Raw genomic sequence first — 18,414 nt, forward strand, 5'->3', positions numbered from 1 at the left:
CTTCCAGTACAAGTCAAATCTTCACCAGAAAGAATATAAAAATCGCAACAGAGACAACTGCATAGCAACACTGGTGTTTGAACAGTGAGCTGCTTCAATAACATGTACCACAATAACAGCTTGATTGAGAAATACCATGTTTTGAAACAGATTTAGCCGGACATACAATGTGATGTGTTAGATCGTAGTTAAGCAGGTTCATTAGTTCATTTAGGACTACTAACTCTGCACTTTCTAGCCAACTACATGCCCACAAGAAGACACATTAACTTCCTCAACTTGACCAGTACTGTGTCTCAGCAACCCATTGAAGGAGACTGTATTGTGAAGCAAGGGAAGTCCTTGCTCTGTCTCAGCAAATAGCTACAAGATGGATCATGTTGCCCAATCCCTTAGGACTGATGGGCTGTCAGATGATTTGCCTTTTTCACAGTGGGAACCACTAAGTAGACAAAACCATGTCAGTGATTTTGCAAATAGGTGTGAATTCCTTGACATGAATTGATTTCAGCAGTCATACACTGTGGCTGAGCTTGGTTTATGCCTTAAAGGCAAGGGTTGCCGTAGGGATGAAGGAAAGTTATTGACGACAACATTTTCCATGTGAATCAAATCCTGGTTTGGTTTTAGACCTGCCAAGACTGACAGCCTCCATTTCTCCTGCAAACGCCTTGCATAAGGATGGCATTAGAAGGCATTATTTAAGTCTACTGGAGCAGCTTACGATTCCACCAGTGGATCCAGGAGAAAAATTAGAAACTCCAAAGCTCGAGTTAGAGCTTGACAGGTAACTGAAACCAGAAACATTTCCCACTGCAGCACAGTCTTAAATAACTGTTTGTATTGCCAAGAGCCAAATAGAAATCCACCCAACCACATAACTCTGCAGCAATCTCTTGGTTGTACTAAGAGTGCGGTGGGTGCATTAACTATAAAGCCATTTCTAAGTCATAAACAGGTCTGAAAATGAGGACATTACTGATTTATTCTGGGCTCTGTCATATACTAACCATCAGGCCTTGGATGATCTGATGAAGTAGTGGTAAGATAGAGGTGATGATGCTCATAGAATCACAGAATAGTTTGGGTTGGAAAGGACCTTAAGATCATCCAGTTCCAACCCCCTGCCACGGGCAGGAATGCTGGATACTGAACTTCAGAACAGTGGTATTGAGTAGTTGTGTGTAAATTCTTCGCAAGTTGGGCTTAAAAAGCACGTCTTCAAGTCATGATAAACCACCCTCGATAAAATAAAAAGGTAGAAACTTTAATGCTGTAAGAACTGGTTGGGATTCCCTGGCAAGTACTTCTATTCAGGATATGCAAAGCTTGTGCTCTTTTGCAATGATATGTTGCAAAGGTTTCAATGTTCTTTGACAACTGGAGAACTTATCTAGTCCGATATGTTTCTTGATCTCAGCAAACATTGTTTTTCTCAGCCCAAGTTTGATTTCAGAAGCAGCTTCCTCAGGGAAAGGCTGGCTCCCAGCCCCGGGCATGGTGTATCCTCCCTGATGAACAGACGTTTGGGTCTGCAATTTCAGCAAGCTTTGGAGAAAACACTCCAAGCTAAATGGGTTAAATGTTCCCATCAACATTCACAGCGCAGGCACACACAGTTGAAAGGCAGTTTGAGCTGATTCAGAGGCCGTGTATGTTTCCGAATAAATTCAATTTACCAAGACTGACTCCTAAATGGAGTCTAGTGTCAGTAAGCCCTCTAATGGAAAACTTGCTGTCTTTGTGTTTTCTGCGCTGAGTAAGTACCAAACCAGATGGCACTGGCTCGGGGATGCAACAACCAAGTCTCCTTTCCCTGCAGGGACAAATGTGCTGACACTACATAATGCTTACAGGTGTTATTCAATATTACAAATGTTAATAATAGACTTTCATCTACTGGAGTCTCTTGCCCAAAGGCCTCCAAGCTCCTGAACACAAATAAACTCCAAGCATAATTTACATTAAACAGGCAATATGCCTGACTGAATCACACAGCAGGAACAAAGTCTGGGAGAAAACCTGGCATGCTGCGGTCACCCATCTGCAATGCTTAGCAGTAACATGAAGAATGAGAAAGATGCCTTGAGTCCTGTTCCCTCTGTGCGTCAGGAAGGAATTGTCCCTTTTGGGGGGACTCAGGCAGCGTTGATTTTGGTGCAAGCAGGCTCTTTGCTATGTGGGCAACCCCTTAGAGAAGGTCTTGAGCTGTTACTCAGTCCCTCAAAGACTGGCCCCAAGGATCTGCTGTGATTCCAGCCCCATTAAATGTCTGGAAGGAATCTGCAAAGGAGACGTAGAATCGTAGAACAGTTAGGGTTGGAAAGGATCTTAAGATCATCAAGTTCCAACCCCCTTGCCATGGGCAGGGACACCACATGTGGGAATGTGACATGGCAATCGCTGAGTCTTGGTCTTCGGATTTCCCTCTGGAAGTGAGAGCTGGATGGCACAATTCAAGCAGAATTGACCCTCTGGCCAGCCCAAGCAGTTTTCTCCCTCTTTGCAGAGATTTCTTTAATTACAGGCGGGTGTTGATGCTGCCCACTGAGAGCAGCAGCTGAGATTTGTTACTGTGGGGTTATGCAGGAACCCTTCTTATTGACAGACCGAACCATGGCTCTTTACTGGTGCCAGACAAGACATCAGGACACAGCACAAGAAAAACAAGGTCTTAACGATGAGAAAGGCTGTTCAGTTAAATCACCTCTTAAAGGAGTATGTTAGGTCTCAATACTCATATAGGGCTAATGCCCATCTTGGAGAGGATACAAAGAGCTGGATCAGAACTACTAATGACCCCTGCCTATTCCAGATGGGTGAGTTCGCAAGTAGTTTGCTGGCATAAACCCAGAGGCACATAAAGCATCGAGTCTTCAGTCTTTAGTGGAGGAAATGAATTACAAAGAAGATATTAAAGCAATGTGTCTGCACTCATTTTGCATCAGAAAGATGGAAGGAGTTCATTTCATCCCTCCCTCCCCCCTGTCATCGAGTGTCCTAACACCACTGAAATCCCTTTCACATCAGGTCAGGCAGATCCCCTTTCAGCGGCTGCTTCCCGCAGCAGAGCAGGGCTGGCGAGGGAGCAGCTGGGAGCCGAGGCAGGCAGCAGGTGCCGAACACTTGTGGAGATCCTGAGTTCCCCATCCTGGGACGAGGCAGTGGGGAGAAGGCTTTCCTTGTGCTGCGGATGGGGATGGAGGGGGCTGCCCTGTGTTCAGTTCTGAGCCCCTCACTACAAGAGAGACATTGAGGGGCTGGAGCAGGGCCAGGGAAGGGCAACGGAGCTGCTGCAGGGCTGGGAGCACAAGTGTGATGGGGAACGGCTGAGGGACATGGGGGGTTCAGTCTGGAGAAGAGAAGGCTCGGGGGGACCTGATGGGGATAAGAGGAAGGGGTGGGACAAGAGCAAACAGCCTCAAGCTGCACCAGGGCAGGTTTAGATGGAGCTGAGGAACAATTCCTGCCCCAGAGGGTGCTCAGGCATTGGAACAGGCTGCCCAGGGCAGGGCTGCAGGCACCGTCCCTGCAAGTGCTCACACACCGTGGAGATGAGGCCTCAGTGCCATGGGTCAGTGGTGGCCTTGGCAGTGCTGGGGAACGGTTGGACTGGATGAGCTTGAAGGGCTTTTCCAGCCTGGCTGATTCTATGATTCCATGGTTCAATGATTCTCTGATGCTATAAGCATGCGTGCCTCTGATACATGCTCATGTGAGTTGGATGTGGGGGCTGCTGCAGCATCACGATGGAAGGTACTGCCAGTGCCAAGCCGTCTGGGGCTGCAGGATGATGAGTAACTCTTGGTTGTGCGAGCAAGTATGGGCTAGAGAGGGTGAAAGATGCAGAGTCTGCTCCTCTGTGCTGTCACCTCATGTTACGTCTGGCTGTTGCATGCCAGGTATGCAGGGCAGGATGTGAAACATGCGGCAGAGGTTGCAGCGGGTGGGAAAGGGGAGGAACAGGATTGTGCTTAGTGCGGTTGACAAGGGCTGGTGAATACATGAGTGGGCAAAGTGCTCACCGTGTGTCCAATGCACATTCACTCCAGTAGTTATGAAGATGCATTTCTGTGCTGTACATCCACCTAAACACACACTCACAAACCTACCTGGCTGTTCAAGCCAGATGTCATATGGACCAAAAGGCTTCTTCCGTGTGCCAGGGAACCCCTGGCATGGAGCAATATGAGGTGTAAGAGACTGTGGAAGACAGACTGGGGGAGATGGGCCCCACTGCATCTGTGGCAGTGAGAGGAACCTGCAGGAAAGGATACCCAAAACCCTCATCACAAAAAAGGTTACAGCAAGATGAAGTGCAAGGTGAAGGTGCAGCAAGACGAAGTGGCTGCTGGATAATATGAATCCCAAGCACATTTTGCCATTGGTGGTAAAGGCTAATGCCTTGTAAAATACAGCAAAACAATCATTCTGGGGGAGATAAGTGTGTGTTCCCAACATTCAGCAGGTTTTTCCAGGGAGTATTAACTAACACTGATTTTTGAGTGCAACAAGGCATGTTTTAATTTTTAATCCGAGTCTCAATCCTTACCAACACTGAGAACTCGGAATAAAAGGATGTGATTGAAACTCTAAAGTTGGGTAGGCATTACTAGCTCAGTTGCTACTTACCGAGACTGGGGTAGAGCGAGTCCCAAGCTGGTCTAGAAAGAGCTATACTTGCTTTGCATGACCTGCTTGTCTAACAGTGGCCATAGGACTTTCCTGATTTCATTCTCAGTAGAGCATGTTTGGATGTAAGAGTTATGATTAAGAAAGGCAGTAGATCTTTGGTCTTGACTTATGTCCCATGGGTCATGGGACTGTGGGACAGCATGTTGTTGTCCCATGATCTCTTTCTTGGGTGACACTGACTTCTTAACTCGTATGTCCTTGGACTTAGCATTGTTTCCCTTCAGTTTCCCCACCTTAAATTAACAATGACTGCAACTATTTGCACTGCTGCAGCTTCAAGTTCTCCTTGGCCTGATTTCTCGGCTTGCCAACTCTTAAGCCTGTGTGTCTCAGGCAGGGCCAGAGGCAATGCAATCAGGGCAATGGAGTAGCAATGAGGAACTCCAATGGGCTCCACTGTATCCGAAACCTGAAACTTCTGGCAGAGATGGAGGAGAATAACAGTATTAAATAGCAGAGTCCTACTAAATTGTAACAGTGCAAATGGGATATAATACTTAAAACCAGCAACACTGTGCGTGGAGGGAAAAACAAGAATCATTCATACTTAGGCTCCAATTCAAGTTGTCCTTTAGTGCAATAATTCAATTAGAATAACCCTGGAAAAAATGAGATTTCTCTTTAGTTCCTCTTGTACCAAGTGTATCACTCATACATCCAAACAGCCTCTTCATTACCTGAGAGGAATATTTCTAATTTCACCCTCATCCTTTGGCTTTCTCTGGGATATATAACAAAGAGAAGAGAATGCGCTTGGCATAATACAAAGCCTAGCAACCAGTAAGGCTCATCTTATTAAACACAAGCAAAAGAGGAAACTGAACCATGTCCTGGGCTGCATCCCCAGCAGCGTGACCAGCAGGTCGAGGGAGGATATCCTTCCCCTCTACTCTGCTCTCCTGAGACCCCTCCTGCAGTCCTGCATCCAGCTCTGGGGCAACAGCACCAGAGGCAATGAAATCAGGGCAGCGGAGCAGCAAGAGGAACACAGAGCTGTTGGAGCGAGTCCAGAGGAGGCCATGGAGATGCTGCGAGGGCTGGAGCAGCTCTGCTCTGGAGCCAGGCTGAGAGAGCTGGGCTGGTTCAGCCTGGAGAAGAGAAGGCTCCTTAAGGGGAGACCTTAGAGCAGCTCCAGTGCCTAAAAAGAGGAGAAACCTGGAGAGGAGCTTTGGACAAGGACCTGTAGGGACAGGCCAAGAGGAATGGCTTTAAGCTGCCAGAGGGGAGACTGGGATGAACTCTTAGGCAGAAGCTCTTCCCTGTGAGGGTGCTGAGGCGCTGGCACAGGGTGCCCAGAGAAGCTGTGGCTGCCCCATCCCTGGCAGTGCTTGGGGACACTCCGGTGAATTGCAATGGAGAGTGATTCAAGAGTTCAGGTTTATCAGTGTGGTGACACCAGAACACAAATAGTTCACATTTCCGGCTCCAATGTCAGAAAGGGGAAAAAAGTTTAGCCGTGTAGATTCGGTATTTTCAGTTCTGACTCTTCAGTTCCAGTCAGAGATGTTGAAGGTTTACTCCTAGAATTGGTAACGTTGATCTGATCTTCCAGCCTACAGTGCTGAACATACCCTAGAAACTGCTATAAGAGGTGCCTTATAATCAGTGTGGCTAAGAAAGGGTCCTTTTGTTGCAGGAATCTTTTTGTGTAAGCTGTGTGCTCTTCTCCGCTTTTCCTTTCCCTTGTGGGTGGTCAGAGCTGGAAGTGAAACATAAAAAAATCCAAACCATTTCAAATGCAAGGAATTTTCAGTTCACAGTCTGTGGCTCATTGTCACTAGCAATTTCCTCTGGAATGGTGAAGAGACGGTTTGTTTCTGTCTTAGGAAAAGTGCCTTTTCTCTATCTGTTCTTTGGCTTGCGACACTAGGGAGATGTACCCTATTCAACTGGTCAGGAAAACAAATACTTATTACAAAGCTGCTTAGGGAAATATTGCCTTTCTCCCTCTCCCTCCTAATACCAACAGGTTTTTCCCATAATATCAACTTCTTTTTTTTTTATGAAAAAACCTCAAAAATTGTTCTGCTCAAAAGAATATGATGTTTTCTAGACTTCAGTGCTAGGACACATTTTTGCCTTATAAACAGAGGTTCAGAGAGTTCCTTTAAAATAGAACATTTGGAACAGAAGCACTCTGTTCAGACTTCTGCTTCGCAAATACGTAAAACCCAAGTGGTTGTTTTCCACTGTTCAATGGGAGTCAGAGCTGCCACCTGCTTCCCAAAGCCAGTACTATCTGTATTCCACAATAATTCCTGAGTGGGTGACACAGAGGGAGCAGCCTCCAGCCCCCCTGTTCCCTGCTGGATGCAAGCACGGTCCTGACACAGATGGGATCAGAAAACGGTCCCAGTGCTCTATTTGAAACACCCCTGAGTTGTTTAGTGGGGTCCTGTGCATCTTTTTTACTCATGTTACGATGCTCCTTCTACCAACCTAGAGAAAATCACTCAGTGGATGATTTTGGATGGAGCAGTATATTTTTGTTTAGCTTCTTCATATTCCTAACTCACTCCAGTTATCAAAATAGCACTGATTGAGAGCAGGATGCTATATCTGATCTGCTTAAATCATGCCTTAACATTTTCTCCTTCTGCCCAAGGGGCACATGACAAACGTCAGAGCTCCCAACACTCCCAGTTAGGTACAAAACCTTTCCTGAAGTCCACTTTCTGTTATGCTGAAAGATTTTGTCTCATCCTCTCTACACCATAAAGAAACAGGACATGGGCAGGTTATGAAAATGAAACTTGTTTGGTTTTTATAGACAGTTTCTGATGTCTTGACATGATCTTGGGGGCAGAGGAGACAGCAAGAGGCATGTAAATGAGAAGGAATGCACTGGTTAGGAAACACTGCAAGGCTGTTAACTTGGAGCAGTGGAGTTCAGTTAAATGTGTCCATTTTAACTCCAAGGAACACAGGATGGGAATTTGTGGCAGTTGGAGTCAAGGAAAACTTGTTCCTAAAACAAACAAAACACATTGCATTTGTTTCTGTATTGCTCTCTGAAAACCACAGTGGACAAAAGTTCCCAAATGATGCTCAGCATCAGGACTGCATCAGAATTGAGTCTGGCTCTGCCCTGTGACGGGGCTATTAATGGCAGCTGGTTTCAGAGACCCTCCTAGGGCAAGCCAGCCCTGTAATTCAAAGAGCCCATCTTCCATGCAGAAAACACATGAATACCTCAGCCAGCAAATCACTTCTCCTCCTGCCCAGAAAACTGTGTGGTGCAAGATACAGCTGGGAACCAGACCCCAATCAAACTCCAGCAAATCTCACTCTGAGGAGCAATATTTAGGGCTAGAGAGGCTGATTTCCTTAAGCAGCTCTTCAGCACCGTGTCAAGCAGACCTCTCATCAGTTCCCATTCAATGCAGTGTAGACAAACACCGGGGATGTGATGCTCGATTGCCTTGAGCATCAAGCCCTCAAGTCCTGCCCATTTGTTGCACAAAGGCCCTAAAAGAAGCAGCCGCAAAGGAGCTGGAATCTTTCCTCTTTTCAGATGGAAAAGAGAAATCCTGAGGAAGTAGAAAACTGGATTTCAATAAACTTAGAAAAGTAAATCCCAGGCATTATTTCCTTGTTTCTGTGCACATTGCCGTATTCTCCTTGCCCTTGACAGAAGACAGTAGATTTACAATTCTTCTTTTGATTGCAATTTATTGAGTTATATATAATTTGTTGTGTTTTCTACAGGAAGCTGACATGCCTGATGTACACTGTCTTTCAAGTGTGGTGAATCAATATATGCATTCAATTTAACGCCCTGAAAATATGCCTATTATCTATTGATAATATTAAGTATTATTATTATTAGATTTTCTATTTGAAAAACCCAACCCAAATCTCCCTCCCTCCCCAAATATGACCCAGAAGTTATTACTGTTACTATCTCCTTGCTTTTAATCAGAGGAAACGTGGCCTAAATTAACCAATGCGACTGAACACGCAGATATGTTTCCTGTTTCCTTCCTCCTCATTATCTTACTGCTGCGAGCTCAGGAATATGCCCACCAGAAACAAACAGGTCTCAGCTGCAAGCAGCTGGCTCTGTACCGCTGCAAGAAGTCCCAGGGCTGAGAAACTGTGTGTGAGAGTGGGCCAAGAGCTTCTCTTCTTGCCTTTGCAACATGCTACCATTCTGTGTGTGGGCTTTGATTCATGCGCCCCATTGGAGGCAGCCCTGGGAATTTTTCAGCAGCTTCAGATAATTACAAATGAATAATGCCTTCAGCACAATAACCCTTGCACTAATTGCTTGGGTATTAAGCTACATTCCTTTTACTTTGCCCTCACACTTACAGATTCTTGCATTAACATTGCAGCGGTGCTGTGGAAAGTGGTTAGGGTGAAAAATGGGAAAGTGGAGGCATCTGGCTGCAAGAAACCTGAGTATTTAATGTTTGGTGACATGTGGAAGGCAGTGGGGACACTGATAAACAGATTGCTTGGCTTTTTCCTAGGAAAATGATGTCATTATGTCAAATAATAATGATAACTGGGGGCCTATGGGCAACAGTTAATTAAAAGTTAGTACCCCTTTGTCACCAGGATGAACAAGGCAAGCTGTACCCCTCAGCTCTGGTCTCCCACCAAGACGTTCATGCAGATCAGTGCCATGGGACAGGCAAGTCAATCATAGAATCATAGAATAGTTAGGGTTGGAAAGGACCTCAAGATCACCTAGTTCCAACCCCCTTGCCATGGGCAGGGACACCTCACACTAAACCATCCCACACAAGGCTTCATCCAACCTGGCCTTGAACACTGCCAGGGATGGAGCACTCACAACCTCCCTGGGCAACCCATTCCAGTGCCTCACCACCCTCACAGGAAAGAATTTCCTCCTTAGATCCAATTTAAACTTCCCCTGTTTAAGTTTGAACCCGTTACCCCTTGTCCTGTCACTACAGTCCCTAATGAAGAGTCCCTCCCCAGCATCCCTATAGGCCCCCTTCAGATACTGGAAGGCTGCTCTGAGGTCTCCACGCAGCCTTCTCTTCTCCAGGCTGAACAGCCCCAACTTCCTCAGCCTGTCTTCATACGGGAGGTGCTCCAGTCCCCTGATCATCCTCGTGGCCTCCTCTGGACTTGTTCCAGCAGTTCCATGTCCTTTTTATGTTAAGGACACCAGAACTGCACACAATGCTCCAGGTGAGGTCTCACAAGAGCAGAGTAGAGGGGCAGGATCACCTCCTTCGCCCTGCTGGTCATGCTCTTTTTGATGCGTCCCAGGATACGGTTGGCTTCCTGGGCTGCGAGCGCACACTGAAGCCGGCTCATGTTCGTTTTCTGGAAAGCCTCAGCTATGAAGTGAAAACCACACCTTTTAGGTCCCAGTTTCAAAGGCAGGAATGGGTTTTAAAGCCTTTTTGATAGCTTTTTGTTAGCCTATCGATAGCTTATTGATAGATAGCCTTTTGGTAGATTAACACAGCTGGTAGAGCATGCCCCAAACTCAGGGTGATGGAACCCTTGGGAATTGCTTATTATATATGATCAAGTTTCAACACGAAATTCATGCAGATCATAAAAAAAGTCTAAAATCTAGGCTATTTGATGTTATTGTCAGAAACATGTCAAGGAGAGCTCTGAACAGAGCAAGAGAATGGTTTTGTTTGCACAAGAAGCAAATGATGATTTCAATCATTAGGAACACGTGGCAGGAGAAGGGTATGGAGGGGGTGTCTCAGCAGAGATGGAAAGAAGAAAGGCCTCAAAGTTCATGGACAGAGAGACACCGAGGGAAGCTGCTCTCAGCACAAAGGGAATTCTGAACCTCATGTGCACAGGGATGGTAAGAAGAAACCAAAACACATTAGCATGTTGCACAAATATTGGAGGGAAGCAGAAAGGTCAGAAAGAAGAGCAGTTGCTGTAAAGGGTTTTGTTCAGCGTAGGAAGTATTCTGAGCCTTCATAGAGGGCCCTACCTGAAAACATGTATTTCCTCCGAAGGGAAGCTCTGTCCCAGTACATCTGGAACTGATTTCTGGGAGAAGCCAGAGGCGCTTTGCTGCTCTTCTCTATGAGATGCACCTGTGAGAGGCCCACAAACCACCTCAATAAAAGAGAGCATAGAAAGGGTCGTAAGCTTATGCAGTGAGGATCCCATGTGGAGGGCTCAGATGCATGTGGGTTTTACCATAGAATCATAGAATGGTTTGGGTTGGAAAGGACCTCAAGATCATCCAGTTCCAACCCCCCTGCCATAGGCAGGGACACCTCACACTAAACCATCTCACCCAAGGCTCTGTCCAACCTGGCCTTGAGCACTGCCAGGGATGGAGCATTCACAACCTCCCTGGGCAACCCATTCCAGTGCCTCACCACCCTCACAGTAAAAAACTTCTTCCTTATATCCAATCTAAACCTCCCCTATTGCGGTCTAAACCCACCACCCCTTGCCCTATCACTACAGTCCCTGATGAAGAGCTCCTCTCCAGCATGCGCTCTCAGATGCCATTCAATTGATAGCTTATGTTTGCTCTCAGCCCTTGCATGGAGCTCCAGCCCTGGGGACCTGCACAGATTTGCTGCTGGGCATCCTGCTTGGTTGGTGTGCAGGAAGCTGCTCGACTGTGTGCCTGAGCCCTGTGTCTCTGCTTGAGAGGATCTCACTGGTGCTGTGTGGCCGAGAGAACCCACAACTGCTCATGAGCAGCAAAGTCTGTTTAGCGTTACTGGCCACTGTCTTCTGCACCTTACTCAAAACACAAAGACCTCGCAGGCAGGGAGAGTTTGGATGCCTCATGCTCATCCTCCATGAGTCCAGGCAAGTGTTGTGCTGGGGATGCAGGCAGAACCACTAGAGAGGTCTCACAGATTCACCTTCTGAAGGACATCAGCTGCCAACATCCATTCAAAGCGTCCAAATTTACTTCATTTTGGATCAGGCTCTGATTCGCTTCACCTTTACTGTCTGGTCTTGTCTGTGCCACCAAAGTCATCTTCTTCCCAAGCTTCTGGAGGTTTTTATTCAAGTATTTCCCTTCCTGCCCTGTGCCATAGCTGTAGCCTAGCCCATGGGTGCCCAAGGTGGGGAGGATGCACACTAGCTGAGAAGCAGTGGCACCAGATAGGAGCTCGGAGTGGGGAGCAGCATGTGCCCCAAAGCTTGCATTGCAGAACTGCAAAGGGGAACAAGCTATTAGCAAAATGGGTTGAGAAAGGAATAAGAGGGAGATTAAACCTTGAACAATACAGGGAGACTTCATGTCCACACATGCAGGTAGAGCTGGGCTCAGAAACAAGGACTGACCTCCTGGTCTAACATAGAGGTGTGCTAGAGTGGTCACATGCAGAGATTTCAGTCAGAAGCAGTCTGGCCAACAGCAATGGAGAATTTCCTTGGTCAGAGAGATTCCCAAGATTATGTATCCAAAAACATCCATCAGTCCTGCAGCCAGAGGCCACAGGTCTGATCATGCTGAACCAGACTGAAAATGCAGCGAGCAAGGCCCAAAAAGGAGAGAGACAGATAAAAACAACCCAGAGATTTGGTAGGAGGACAGACGCAGCAGTGATGTGAATGTGGAAAGACTGTGATGATAAATGACAGCCCCTGAACTGCATTAGTGGGACACAAGCATAATGTCAAGAGGCACTTACGGCAATGCTTATATCCCGTGCCGCAAGACAAATGCTCATCTTCATCCCAGCCCTCTGCTCTGGCCTGCTGTTTACTGTGATTTGCCAAAAACCCTCCCTCTGCAGATTACCCTGTACCCTGTTGCCAGGCTAACAAATAGAAATGGTTTATTGGTTCCATTTTTCCCTGTGCTTCATCCATGTTCATCCATGCACATGGATGCTTTGCAGTCATCTTGTAAACCAGCCCTTGGGGTCTTTCAGGGCTCCGGAGTGTGACTTCAGCCTTTGGTTCATGCTGCCTAAAGGGACTTGTGTGAACAGTTACAGCATCCCTTATGTACAGCTGCCTGACAGGAGGATGGAGCCAGGAGGGGCTGGGCTCTGCTCCCAAGGAACAAGGGATGGGACAAGAGGAAACGGCCTCAAGCTGCACCAGGGCAGGTTTAGATGGAGCTGAGGAACAATTCCTGCCCCAGAGGGTGCTCAGGCATTGGAACAGGCTGCCCAGGGCAGGGCTGTAGGCACCGTCCCTGCAAGTGCTCACACACCGTGGAGACGAGGCCTCAGTGCCATGGGTCAGTGGTGGCCTTGGCAGGTCTGGGGAATGGTTGGAGTGGATGAGCTTAAAGGTCTCTTCCAGCCTGGCTGATTCTATGTAAGCATTAGCTAGCACATACTTGCAGCTGTACACGCCTCGTGTGTGGGTGCAGCTCCTTCGCACACACAAAGCACAAATAGGCTTTCTCTACCACGCACTCCCAGCTCCCCAGTGCTATCACCATCACAGACAGCTTTCCAGACAAAAACCTCACCCAAGAGCCTTCACGCACCTCGATTTTTCCTGGGCTGAAAATAAGCCCACCACATCGGAGCATTTCCTCCCCTCTCCATGTGATTCTGATTTCACTAATTAAAGTTAATCTGATAAAGGAAGGAACTGCGGAGAAGAACAAGAGCAAAAAGGCAGGCGAGCAGGGGTCACAGAGAGAGGGCTTTGTGACCAGGGAAGCCGCGCTGCTGCAGGGCACGGAGGGAAGCAGCGGATTGAGCTACTTCATCTGTTTGGCTCCCGGCCACCCTGGCTGCCCATCCTGACCTCCCCAGTGCCCTGCAGCGCAACCAACACTTGCAAGGTGGGATCTAATGAAAGGCATCAGGGAGCAGGAGCGCTTCTGCCTCCTGATCCCATTTATCCAGAATGAAAACACGATGCAGGCTGGCTCCGGGGATGAGTAATGGATAACAGAGAGGCTTCTCATGGCCAGGGCCATAGTCTGACCAGTGCCTGGAGGAGGGCAGTGCTGATTGGAATTCATTGGCACCTGATGGTGGTTGAAGGGGTTCTATAGGAAACAAGTGCTTGGATTTTGGGATTAAACATCCCCTCCATGGACAAAATGGTTCATGGGGTAAGGGAGCACAGAGCTGGAGCAGTGCGTGGCGATTAATATGCCACAAGAGAGCTAAACTGCACTTCATGGCTATGCCATGCACAGAGCTACTTCTTTCCAACTCCCCCGGCAACATAGAAAAAGCACTTTGGTACATTACAACCCAGATCAATGTGAAAGACACCTGACAAGGTGTCCCTACCACACAGAGCAGTCAAGGCCATGACATTCAACCTCATTCCCCAAAGAGCATCCCAGGATCCTTGTGTGCAGCAGAGTCACAGTGGAGGAGATCTTCAGAGCAAAAGATGCCAAGCCACACACATACATGGAGTATTAGAGACTGATAACTAGAAAGCAAGGAAATGAGGTGAGCTCACCTTACTTCCATTTTGAAGCCATCTTGATGGTGTTTAGGCACAGGAATGAATCTGGCTGAGCAGTAAATCAATCCAAAGGACCCCAGGGATTAACTTTATCCAGCTTCTGCCTGGGCAGCAACAGCCATGGATAAGGTAGAGCAGGAAGCAGGACAGCCCCTTGCTCCAAACATGCCAGCAGAGATATGTGCAGAAGCATGATCCTCACATGCAGTTAGAGATTTACCACTTCTCTGCTTTCTTTAAGTGGCTGGTACATACATCGATTTCGACAGATCCCCTGCCCCTCCTCGGCAAGGCCCATTCATCATTAACTTGTTTAAATTAAGCACAAGCACGGACAGGATCAGCGAGCAGCCGTTTGTTTTATTAGTGCTTCTACCTCGCATGTCAGTCTTAGTCCCTCCTTGCTGGGCTCTGATCTCTCATGACAATTTGATTAACTTTACATTTCCTTTTATTGTTGGGGGAACATTTGGAAAACCTTAACGTATCTGACCGGCTGGTTCTGAGACCGAGATGGCGATTATGTCTGTGCTTAGCATCATCCATCAAGATCAGGCATCTGACAGTCAGACCACCTGAAAAACGTGGCATTCCCAATAAGTTCATGGGGCATAACACTTTTCCTCTTGTGGATAATCACAGGATACTCCTATTTCTCCCAATAGCAAGGGTTTCACTAGGAACTGCTTAAACACCTTCACTAGAAGGAACCCATTTCCACTTTGTACCCATCTGCCCACATAAGACCCTTTCAGCTCCCACCAGCTAGAAACTGGTGTCTGGGTTTTTCCAAGCCCCACATTCCTGCAATGACTTCCTGATGGGAACATACTACGACAGAACCCAGGGAAAAGGATGCTCCATTTCACTTTGAAAGAACAGCTCAGAACTTTTTCCCCTTTCCTTGTGCTCAAGCTAATGTAATACAGTCTCAGGCCTCTGGCACATACTCATCTCTACATTTCTGCTGGCCTCTGAGCTTCTGGATCTTGGCTCAGCCCCAGAGTGTCAAGGCACCAGTGGAAAAGGCTGGAAATTAGCCTATTTTTGTCTTTTTGTTTCAAGACTAGGATCAGAAATAGAAGTGGCAAGAACCTCATGGAAAAAAGCCTGGTTTCCTGTCATTTTTGATGGATTTAGTTACCTGTAGATGTTTCTTTCCCTTGCATCATCAACCCCATGTACCAGTACAGGTTGGGGGTTGACCTGCTGGAAAGTAGTGAAGGGGAAAGGGACCTGGGGGTCCTGGTGGATAGGAGGATGACCATGAGCCAGCAATGTGCTCTTGTGGCCAAGAAGGCAAATGGCATCTTAGGGTGCATTAGAAAGGGAGTGGTTAGTAGGTCAAGAGAGGTTCTCCTCCCCCTCTACTCAGCCTTGGTGAGGCCGCATCTGGAATATTGCGTCCAGTTCTGGGCCCCTCTGTTCAAGAAGGACAGGGAATTGCTTGAAGGAGTCCAGCGCAGAGCCACAAAGATGATTAAGGGAGTGGAACATCTCCCTTATGAGGAGAGGCTGAGGGAGCTGGGTCTCTTTAGCTTGGAGAAGAGGAGACTGAGGGGTGACCTCATCAATGTTTACAAATATGTAAAGGGTAGGTGTCAGGATGATGGAGCTAGGCTTTTTTCAGTGATATCCAGTGATAGGACAAGGGGCAATGGGTGTAAACTGGAGCATAGGAAGTTCCACGTTAACATCAGGAAGAACTTCTTTACTGTAAGAGTGACAGAGCACTGGAACAGGTTGCCCAGGGGGGTTGTGGAGTCTCCTACACTGGAGATATTCAAGGCCCGCCTGGACAAGTTCCTGTGTGATGTACTGTAGGTTACCCTGCTCTTGCAGGGGGGTTGGACTAGATGATCTTTTTAGGTCCCTTCCAACCCTTGGGATTCTGTGATTCTGTGATTGTTTTGAAGGTGTAGATACTTGGTCACTCTGAACAGCCACATCACTTGCTGCTATTTCTGAAGGCATTAAGGTGAGTTCTTCAGGAAATACTCAGCTGTCGCAGTTCAGCTGGTGCCATAAAGCCATCACTCTATGCCAATCCTGAGACACTCATTTACCTGTTTATTAATAGCCAAAAATCAGTGCTATCATTTCATGGTCATCCACGAACATGTATGAGAGATAGGCCTCAAGTTCCAATCCATAACAGGAACTCCTAGAGTCTCAAGAAGTACAAACATCGAGGGTGTCACGATAGCTTCTGTAAGAATCAAGCCTCATGTCAAAATCCAGGCTATCTGGCTTATACAACATCCCAATCCCATTGCTTTTTGTGGGATTTGCTGAACAACGCAAGCAATTAACAGTGGTACCAGGATCCCCCTGATGGATACATCTAAGAACTTCCTTCTATTCTGCCCTTCTCAGCCCCTCTACGAATCCCACTGCAACTCTCAGTTATTTCTGATCCTTCCTTCCTGACAAAAGCTGTTACTTGAGGCTCTGGAAATGAGCAGTCCTGTTCGCACTCAGGCTACAGGAGGAGAGTGGTCAGCACTTCAAAAAATAGAGGCTTTCCATAAAGAAATCTCATTTCAGTCTACATCAGCCTCCAAATAACAACGGTCAATCTTATCTCCCCTTCTCAGGCAAAGTACTGCTTATACCCTCTGAGAAATGTGTAGCTTTTCTAGTATAGAAGAGAAAGTCTTGAATAAGAGGAGACAGAGAATTCCGAGAAGCTATAAAACAGGAGTTTCTGGAATTTATAATAGAGACTGAGACTCTTTCTAACACTTCTGCAGCCCAAACCTTGCAATAGAGAGGCCTAGACCCTTAAGAAGTACTTAAAATTCCTTATACTGTCAATGACCTACACTTTTAGCCTGCAGCACAGTACTAAATCTCTCTTACAAGACCTTCTAGAAGGAAGAAAGCTACTACACTATTGATACCATAAGCATAGAGGGGGGAAAGCTTACCTGACCCAAGAGAGTATGTAATGAAAGTTGTAACCCAGCCCTGTATCACCAGCTTTCCTTGCCTGAGTGCCCATAAACCACAGGACTAATCCAGCATTTTACCTTTGGTGCTATGGGTGCTGGAAAACCTCCAGTCCCTGCAGTCCCAAGGAAGTGATAAAACCCCATGCACTAGTTAATGCACTGCCTCTTACAGGCACATACAGCAGGTGAGCAATTATCACTTGCAGCCTAGCTTAATGTTTTACAGGGCCCCAGAGCTGGTTCCAATTAGTCTCAGTATACCATGGAAATTAACTCATTTGTGGCACCTTGGCTTGCAAGTGGGCTGTGAGGAACTGGAACAACTGGAATCGAGTGCAGGTGGCACATCCCCTCTCCTCCTGCTCCTTGGTACTCCTCACACTGGATCCAAAGGGGCTATATTTCATGCAAGAAAATAGAGATGGAAAAACCAGCTTGATCCATAACCTAAGGGAGGGTTGATCCATCCCCAGAGTCTCGTCTCCAAGGCATTTTTCCAGGCTGGTTCTCTGTGTCCCAAGAAACAGGCTTCCAAGCACTTCCCCTTGGATTATTCAGTAATCTCACGAGGCTCCTCAGCATTTGGCCTATAAAAGCTTCTCTTTATAAAGAACTGTGTCATATCCTATGTGTGTTTTATCTGTGAGCCTGGTTTCATACATGCTTTCAGACATCATGAGCCCATTTGGAGCCTGTTGTAAAGCCATCCCCATTCCATCAAGCTCGCTACCGTGTCATTACTGCCAGGCATTTCCTCTTAAAAGGATGTTCTCAAAGTTGATGTTGGGGCTAAAATTAGGATGAAAACTTGCAGGGATCCTTCTGTGATCTCGTTCCACAACTCCAGTGCCTATGAATGGCGTGCATAGCAAAGGGAGTATGATCTCATGGACAAAGACCAAGAGGCTTGAGGAGCTCTCAACTGTTTTCTGAGCATTGCTACCGAAAGTCCTGCAAGCACAGCATCTCACCTCTCTGTGCTTCAGTTTTCTACCTTTGAAGGCTGCAGTAACACCTCCCAGTGAGATTAGGGAGAGTAGCATATCATAATTGCGTTTAACTTAAATGTTTAAGAGATCTCTTGCTTTGATAGTATGAGTTTTGAGCTTGGAAGCTCTACTTATATGAGCTTCTTATAGCGCCTCACTCTTGATGAAAAAGGATGAGCTATAAGCTGACTGTGATGGTGTTTCCATCTAAAATTATCTGTAAAATGACCGATTAGGCTTTAGGGATAGTGTGTCTATGTGTTACATTTGGATCAAACATAAATCAAAAAGCCAAACTGAGCTCTCATGTGGAAGGATCCAGTTCTATCGATGACTTGCTTATAAACTCACTGAAGAAGAGACTTTGGGTTGTTTGAGGAAAAAAGCCAGAAGAG

General features: G+C 46.8%; 1 long non-coding RNA gene across 1 annotated transcript; it reads right to left on the bottom strand.

The window, feature by feature from the left end:
- Positions 1-7,607: 7,607 nt before the first annotated feature.
- Positions 7,608-15,248, bottom strand: LOC136017632 (uncharacterized). Its single transcript, XR_010614022.1, has 4 exons — positions 15,221-15,248; positions 14,071-14,180; positions 10,640-10,767; positions 7,608-7,663 (listed from the first exon to the last, which is right to left on the bottom strand). It is a non-coding gene; the product is annotated as an uncharacterized LOC136017632 (long non-coding RNA).
- Between the last annotated feature and the right edge of the window lie 3,166 nt (positions 15,249-18,414).

The sequence above is a fragment of the Lathamus discolor genome, chromosome 6 (assembly GCF_037157495.1).
Source record: "Lathamus discolor isolate bLatDis1 chromosome 6, bLatDis1.hap1, whole genome shotgun sequence".
NCBI classification, from domain to species: Eukaryota; Metazoa; Chordata; class Aves; order Psittaciformes; family Psittacidae; genus Lathamus; species Lathamus discolor.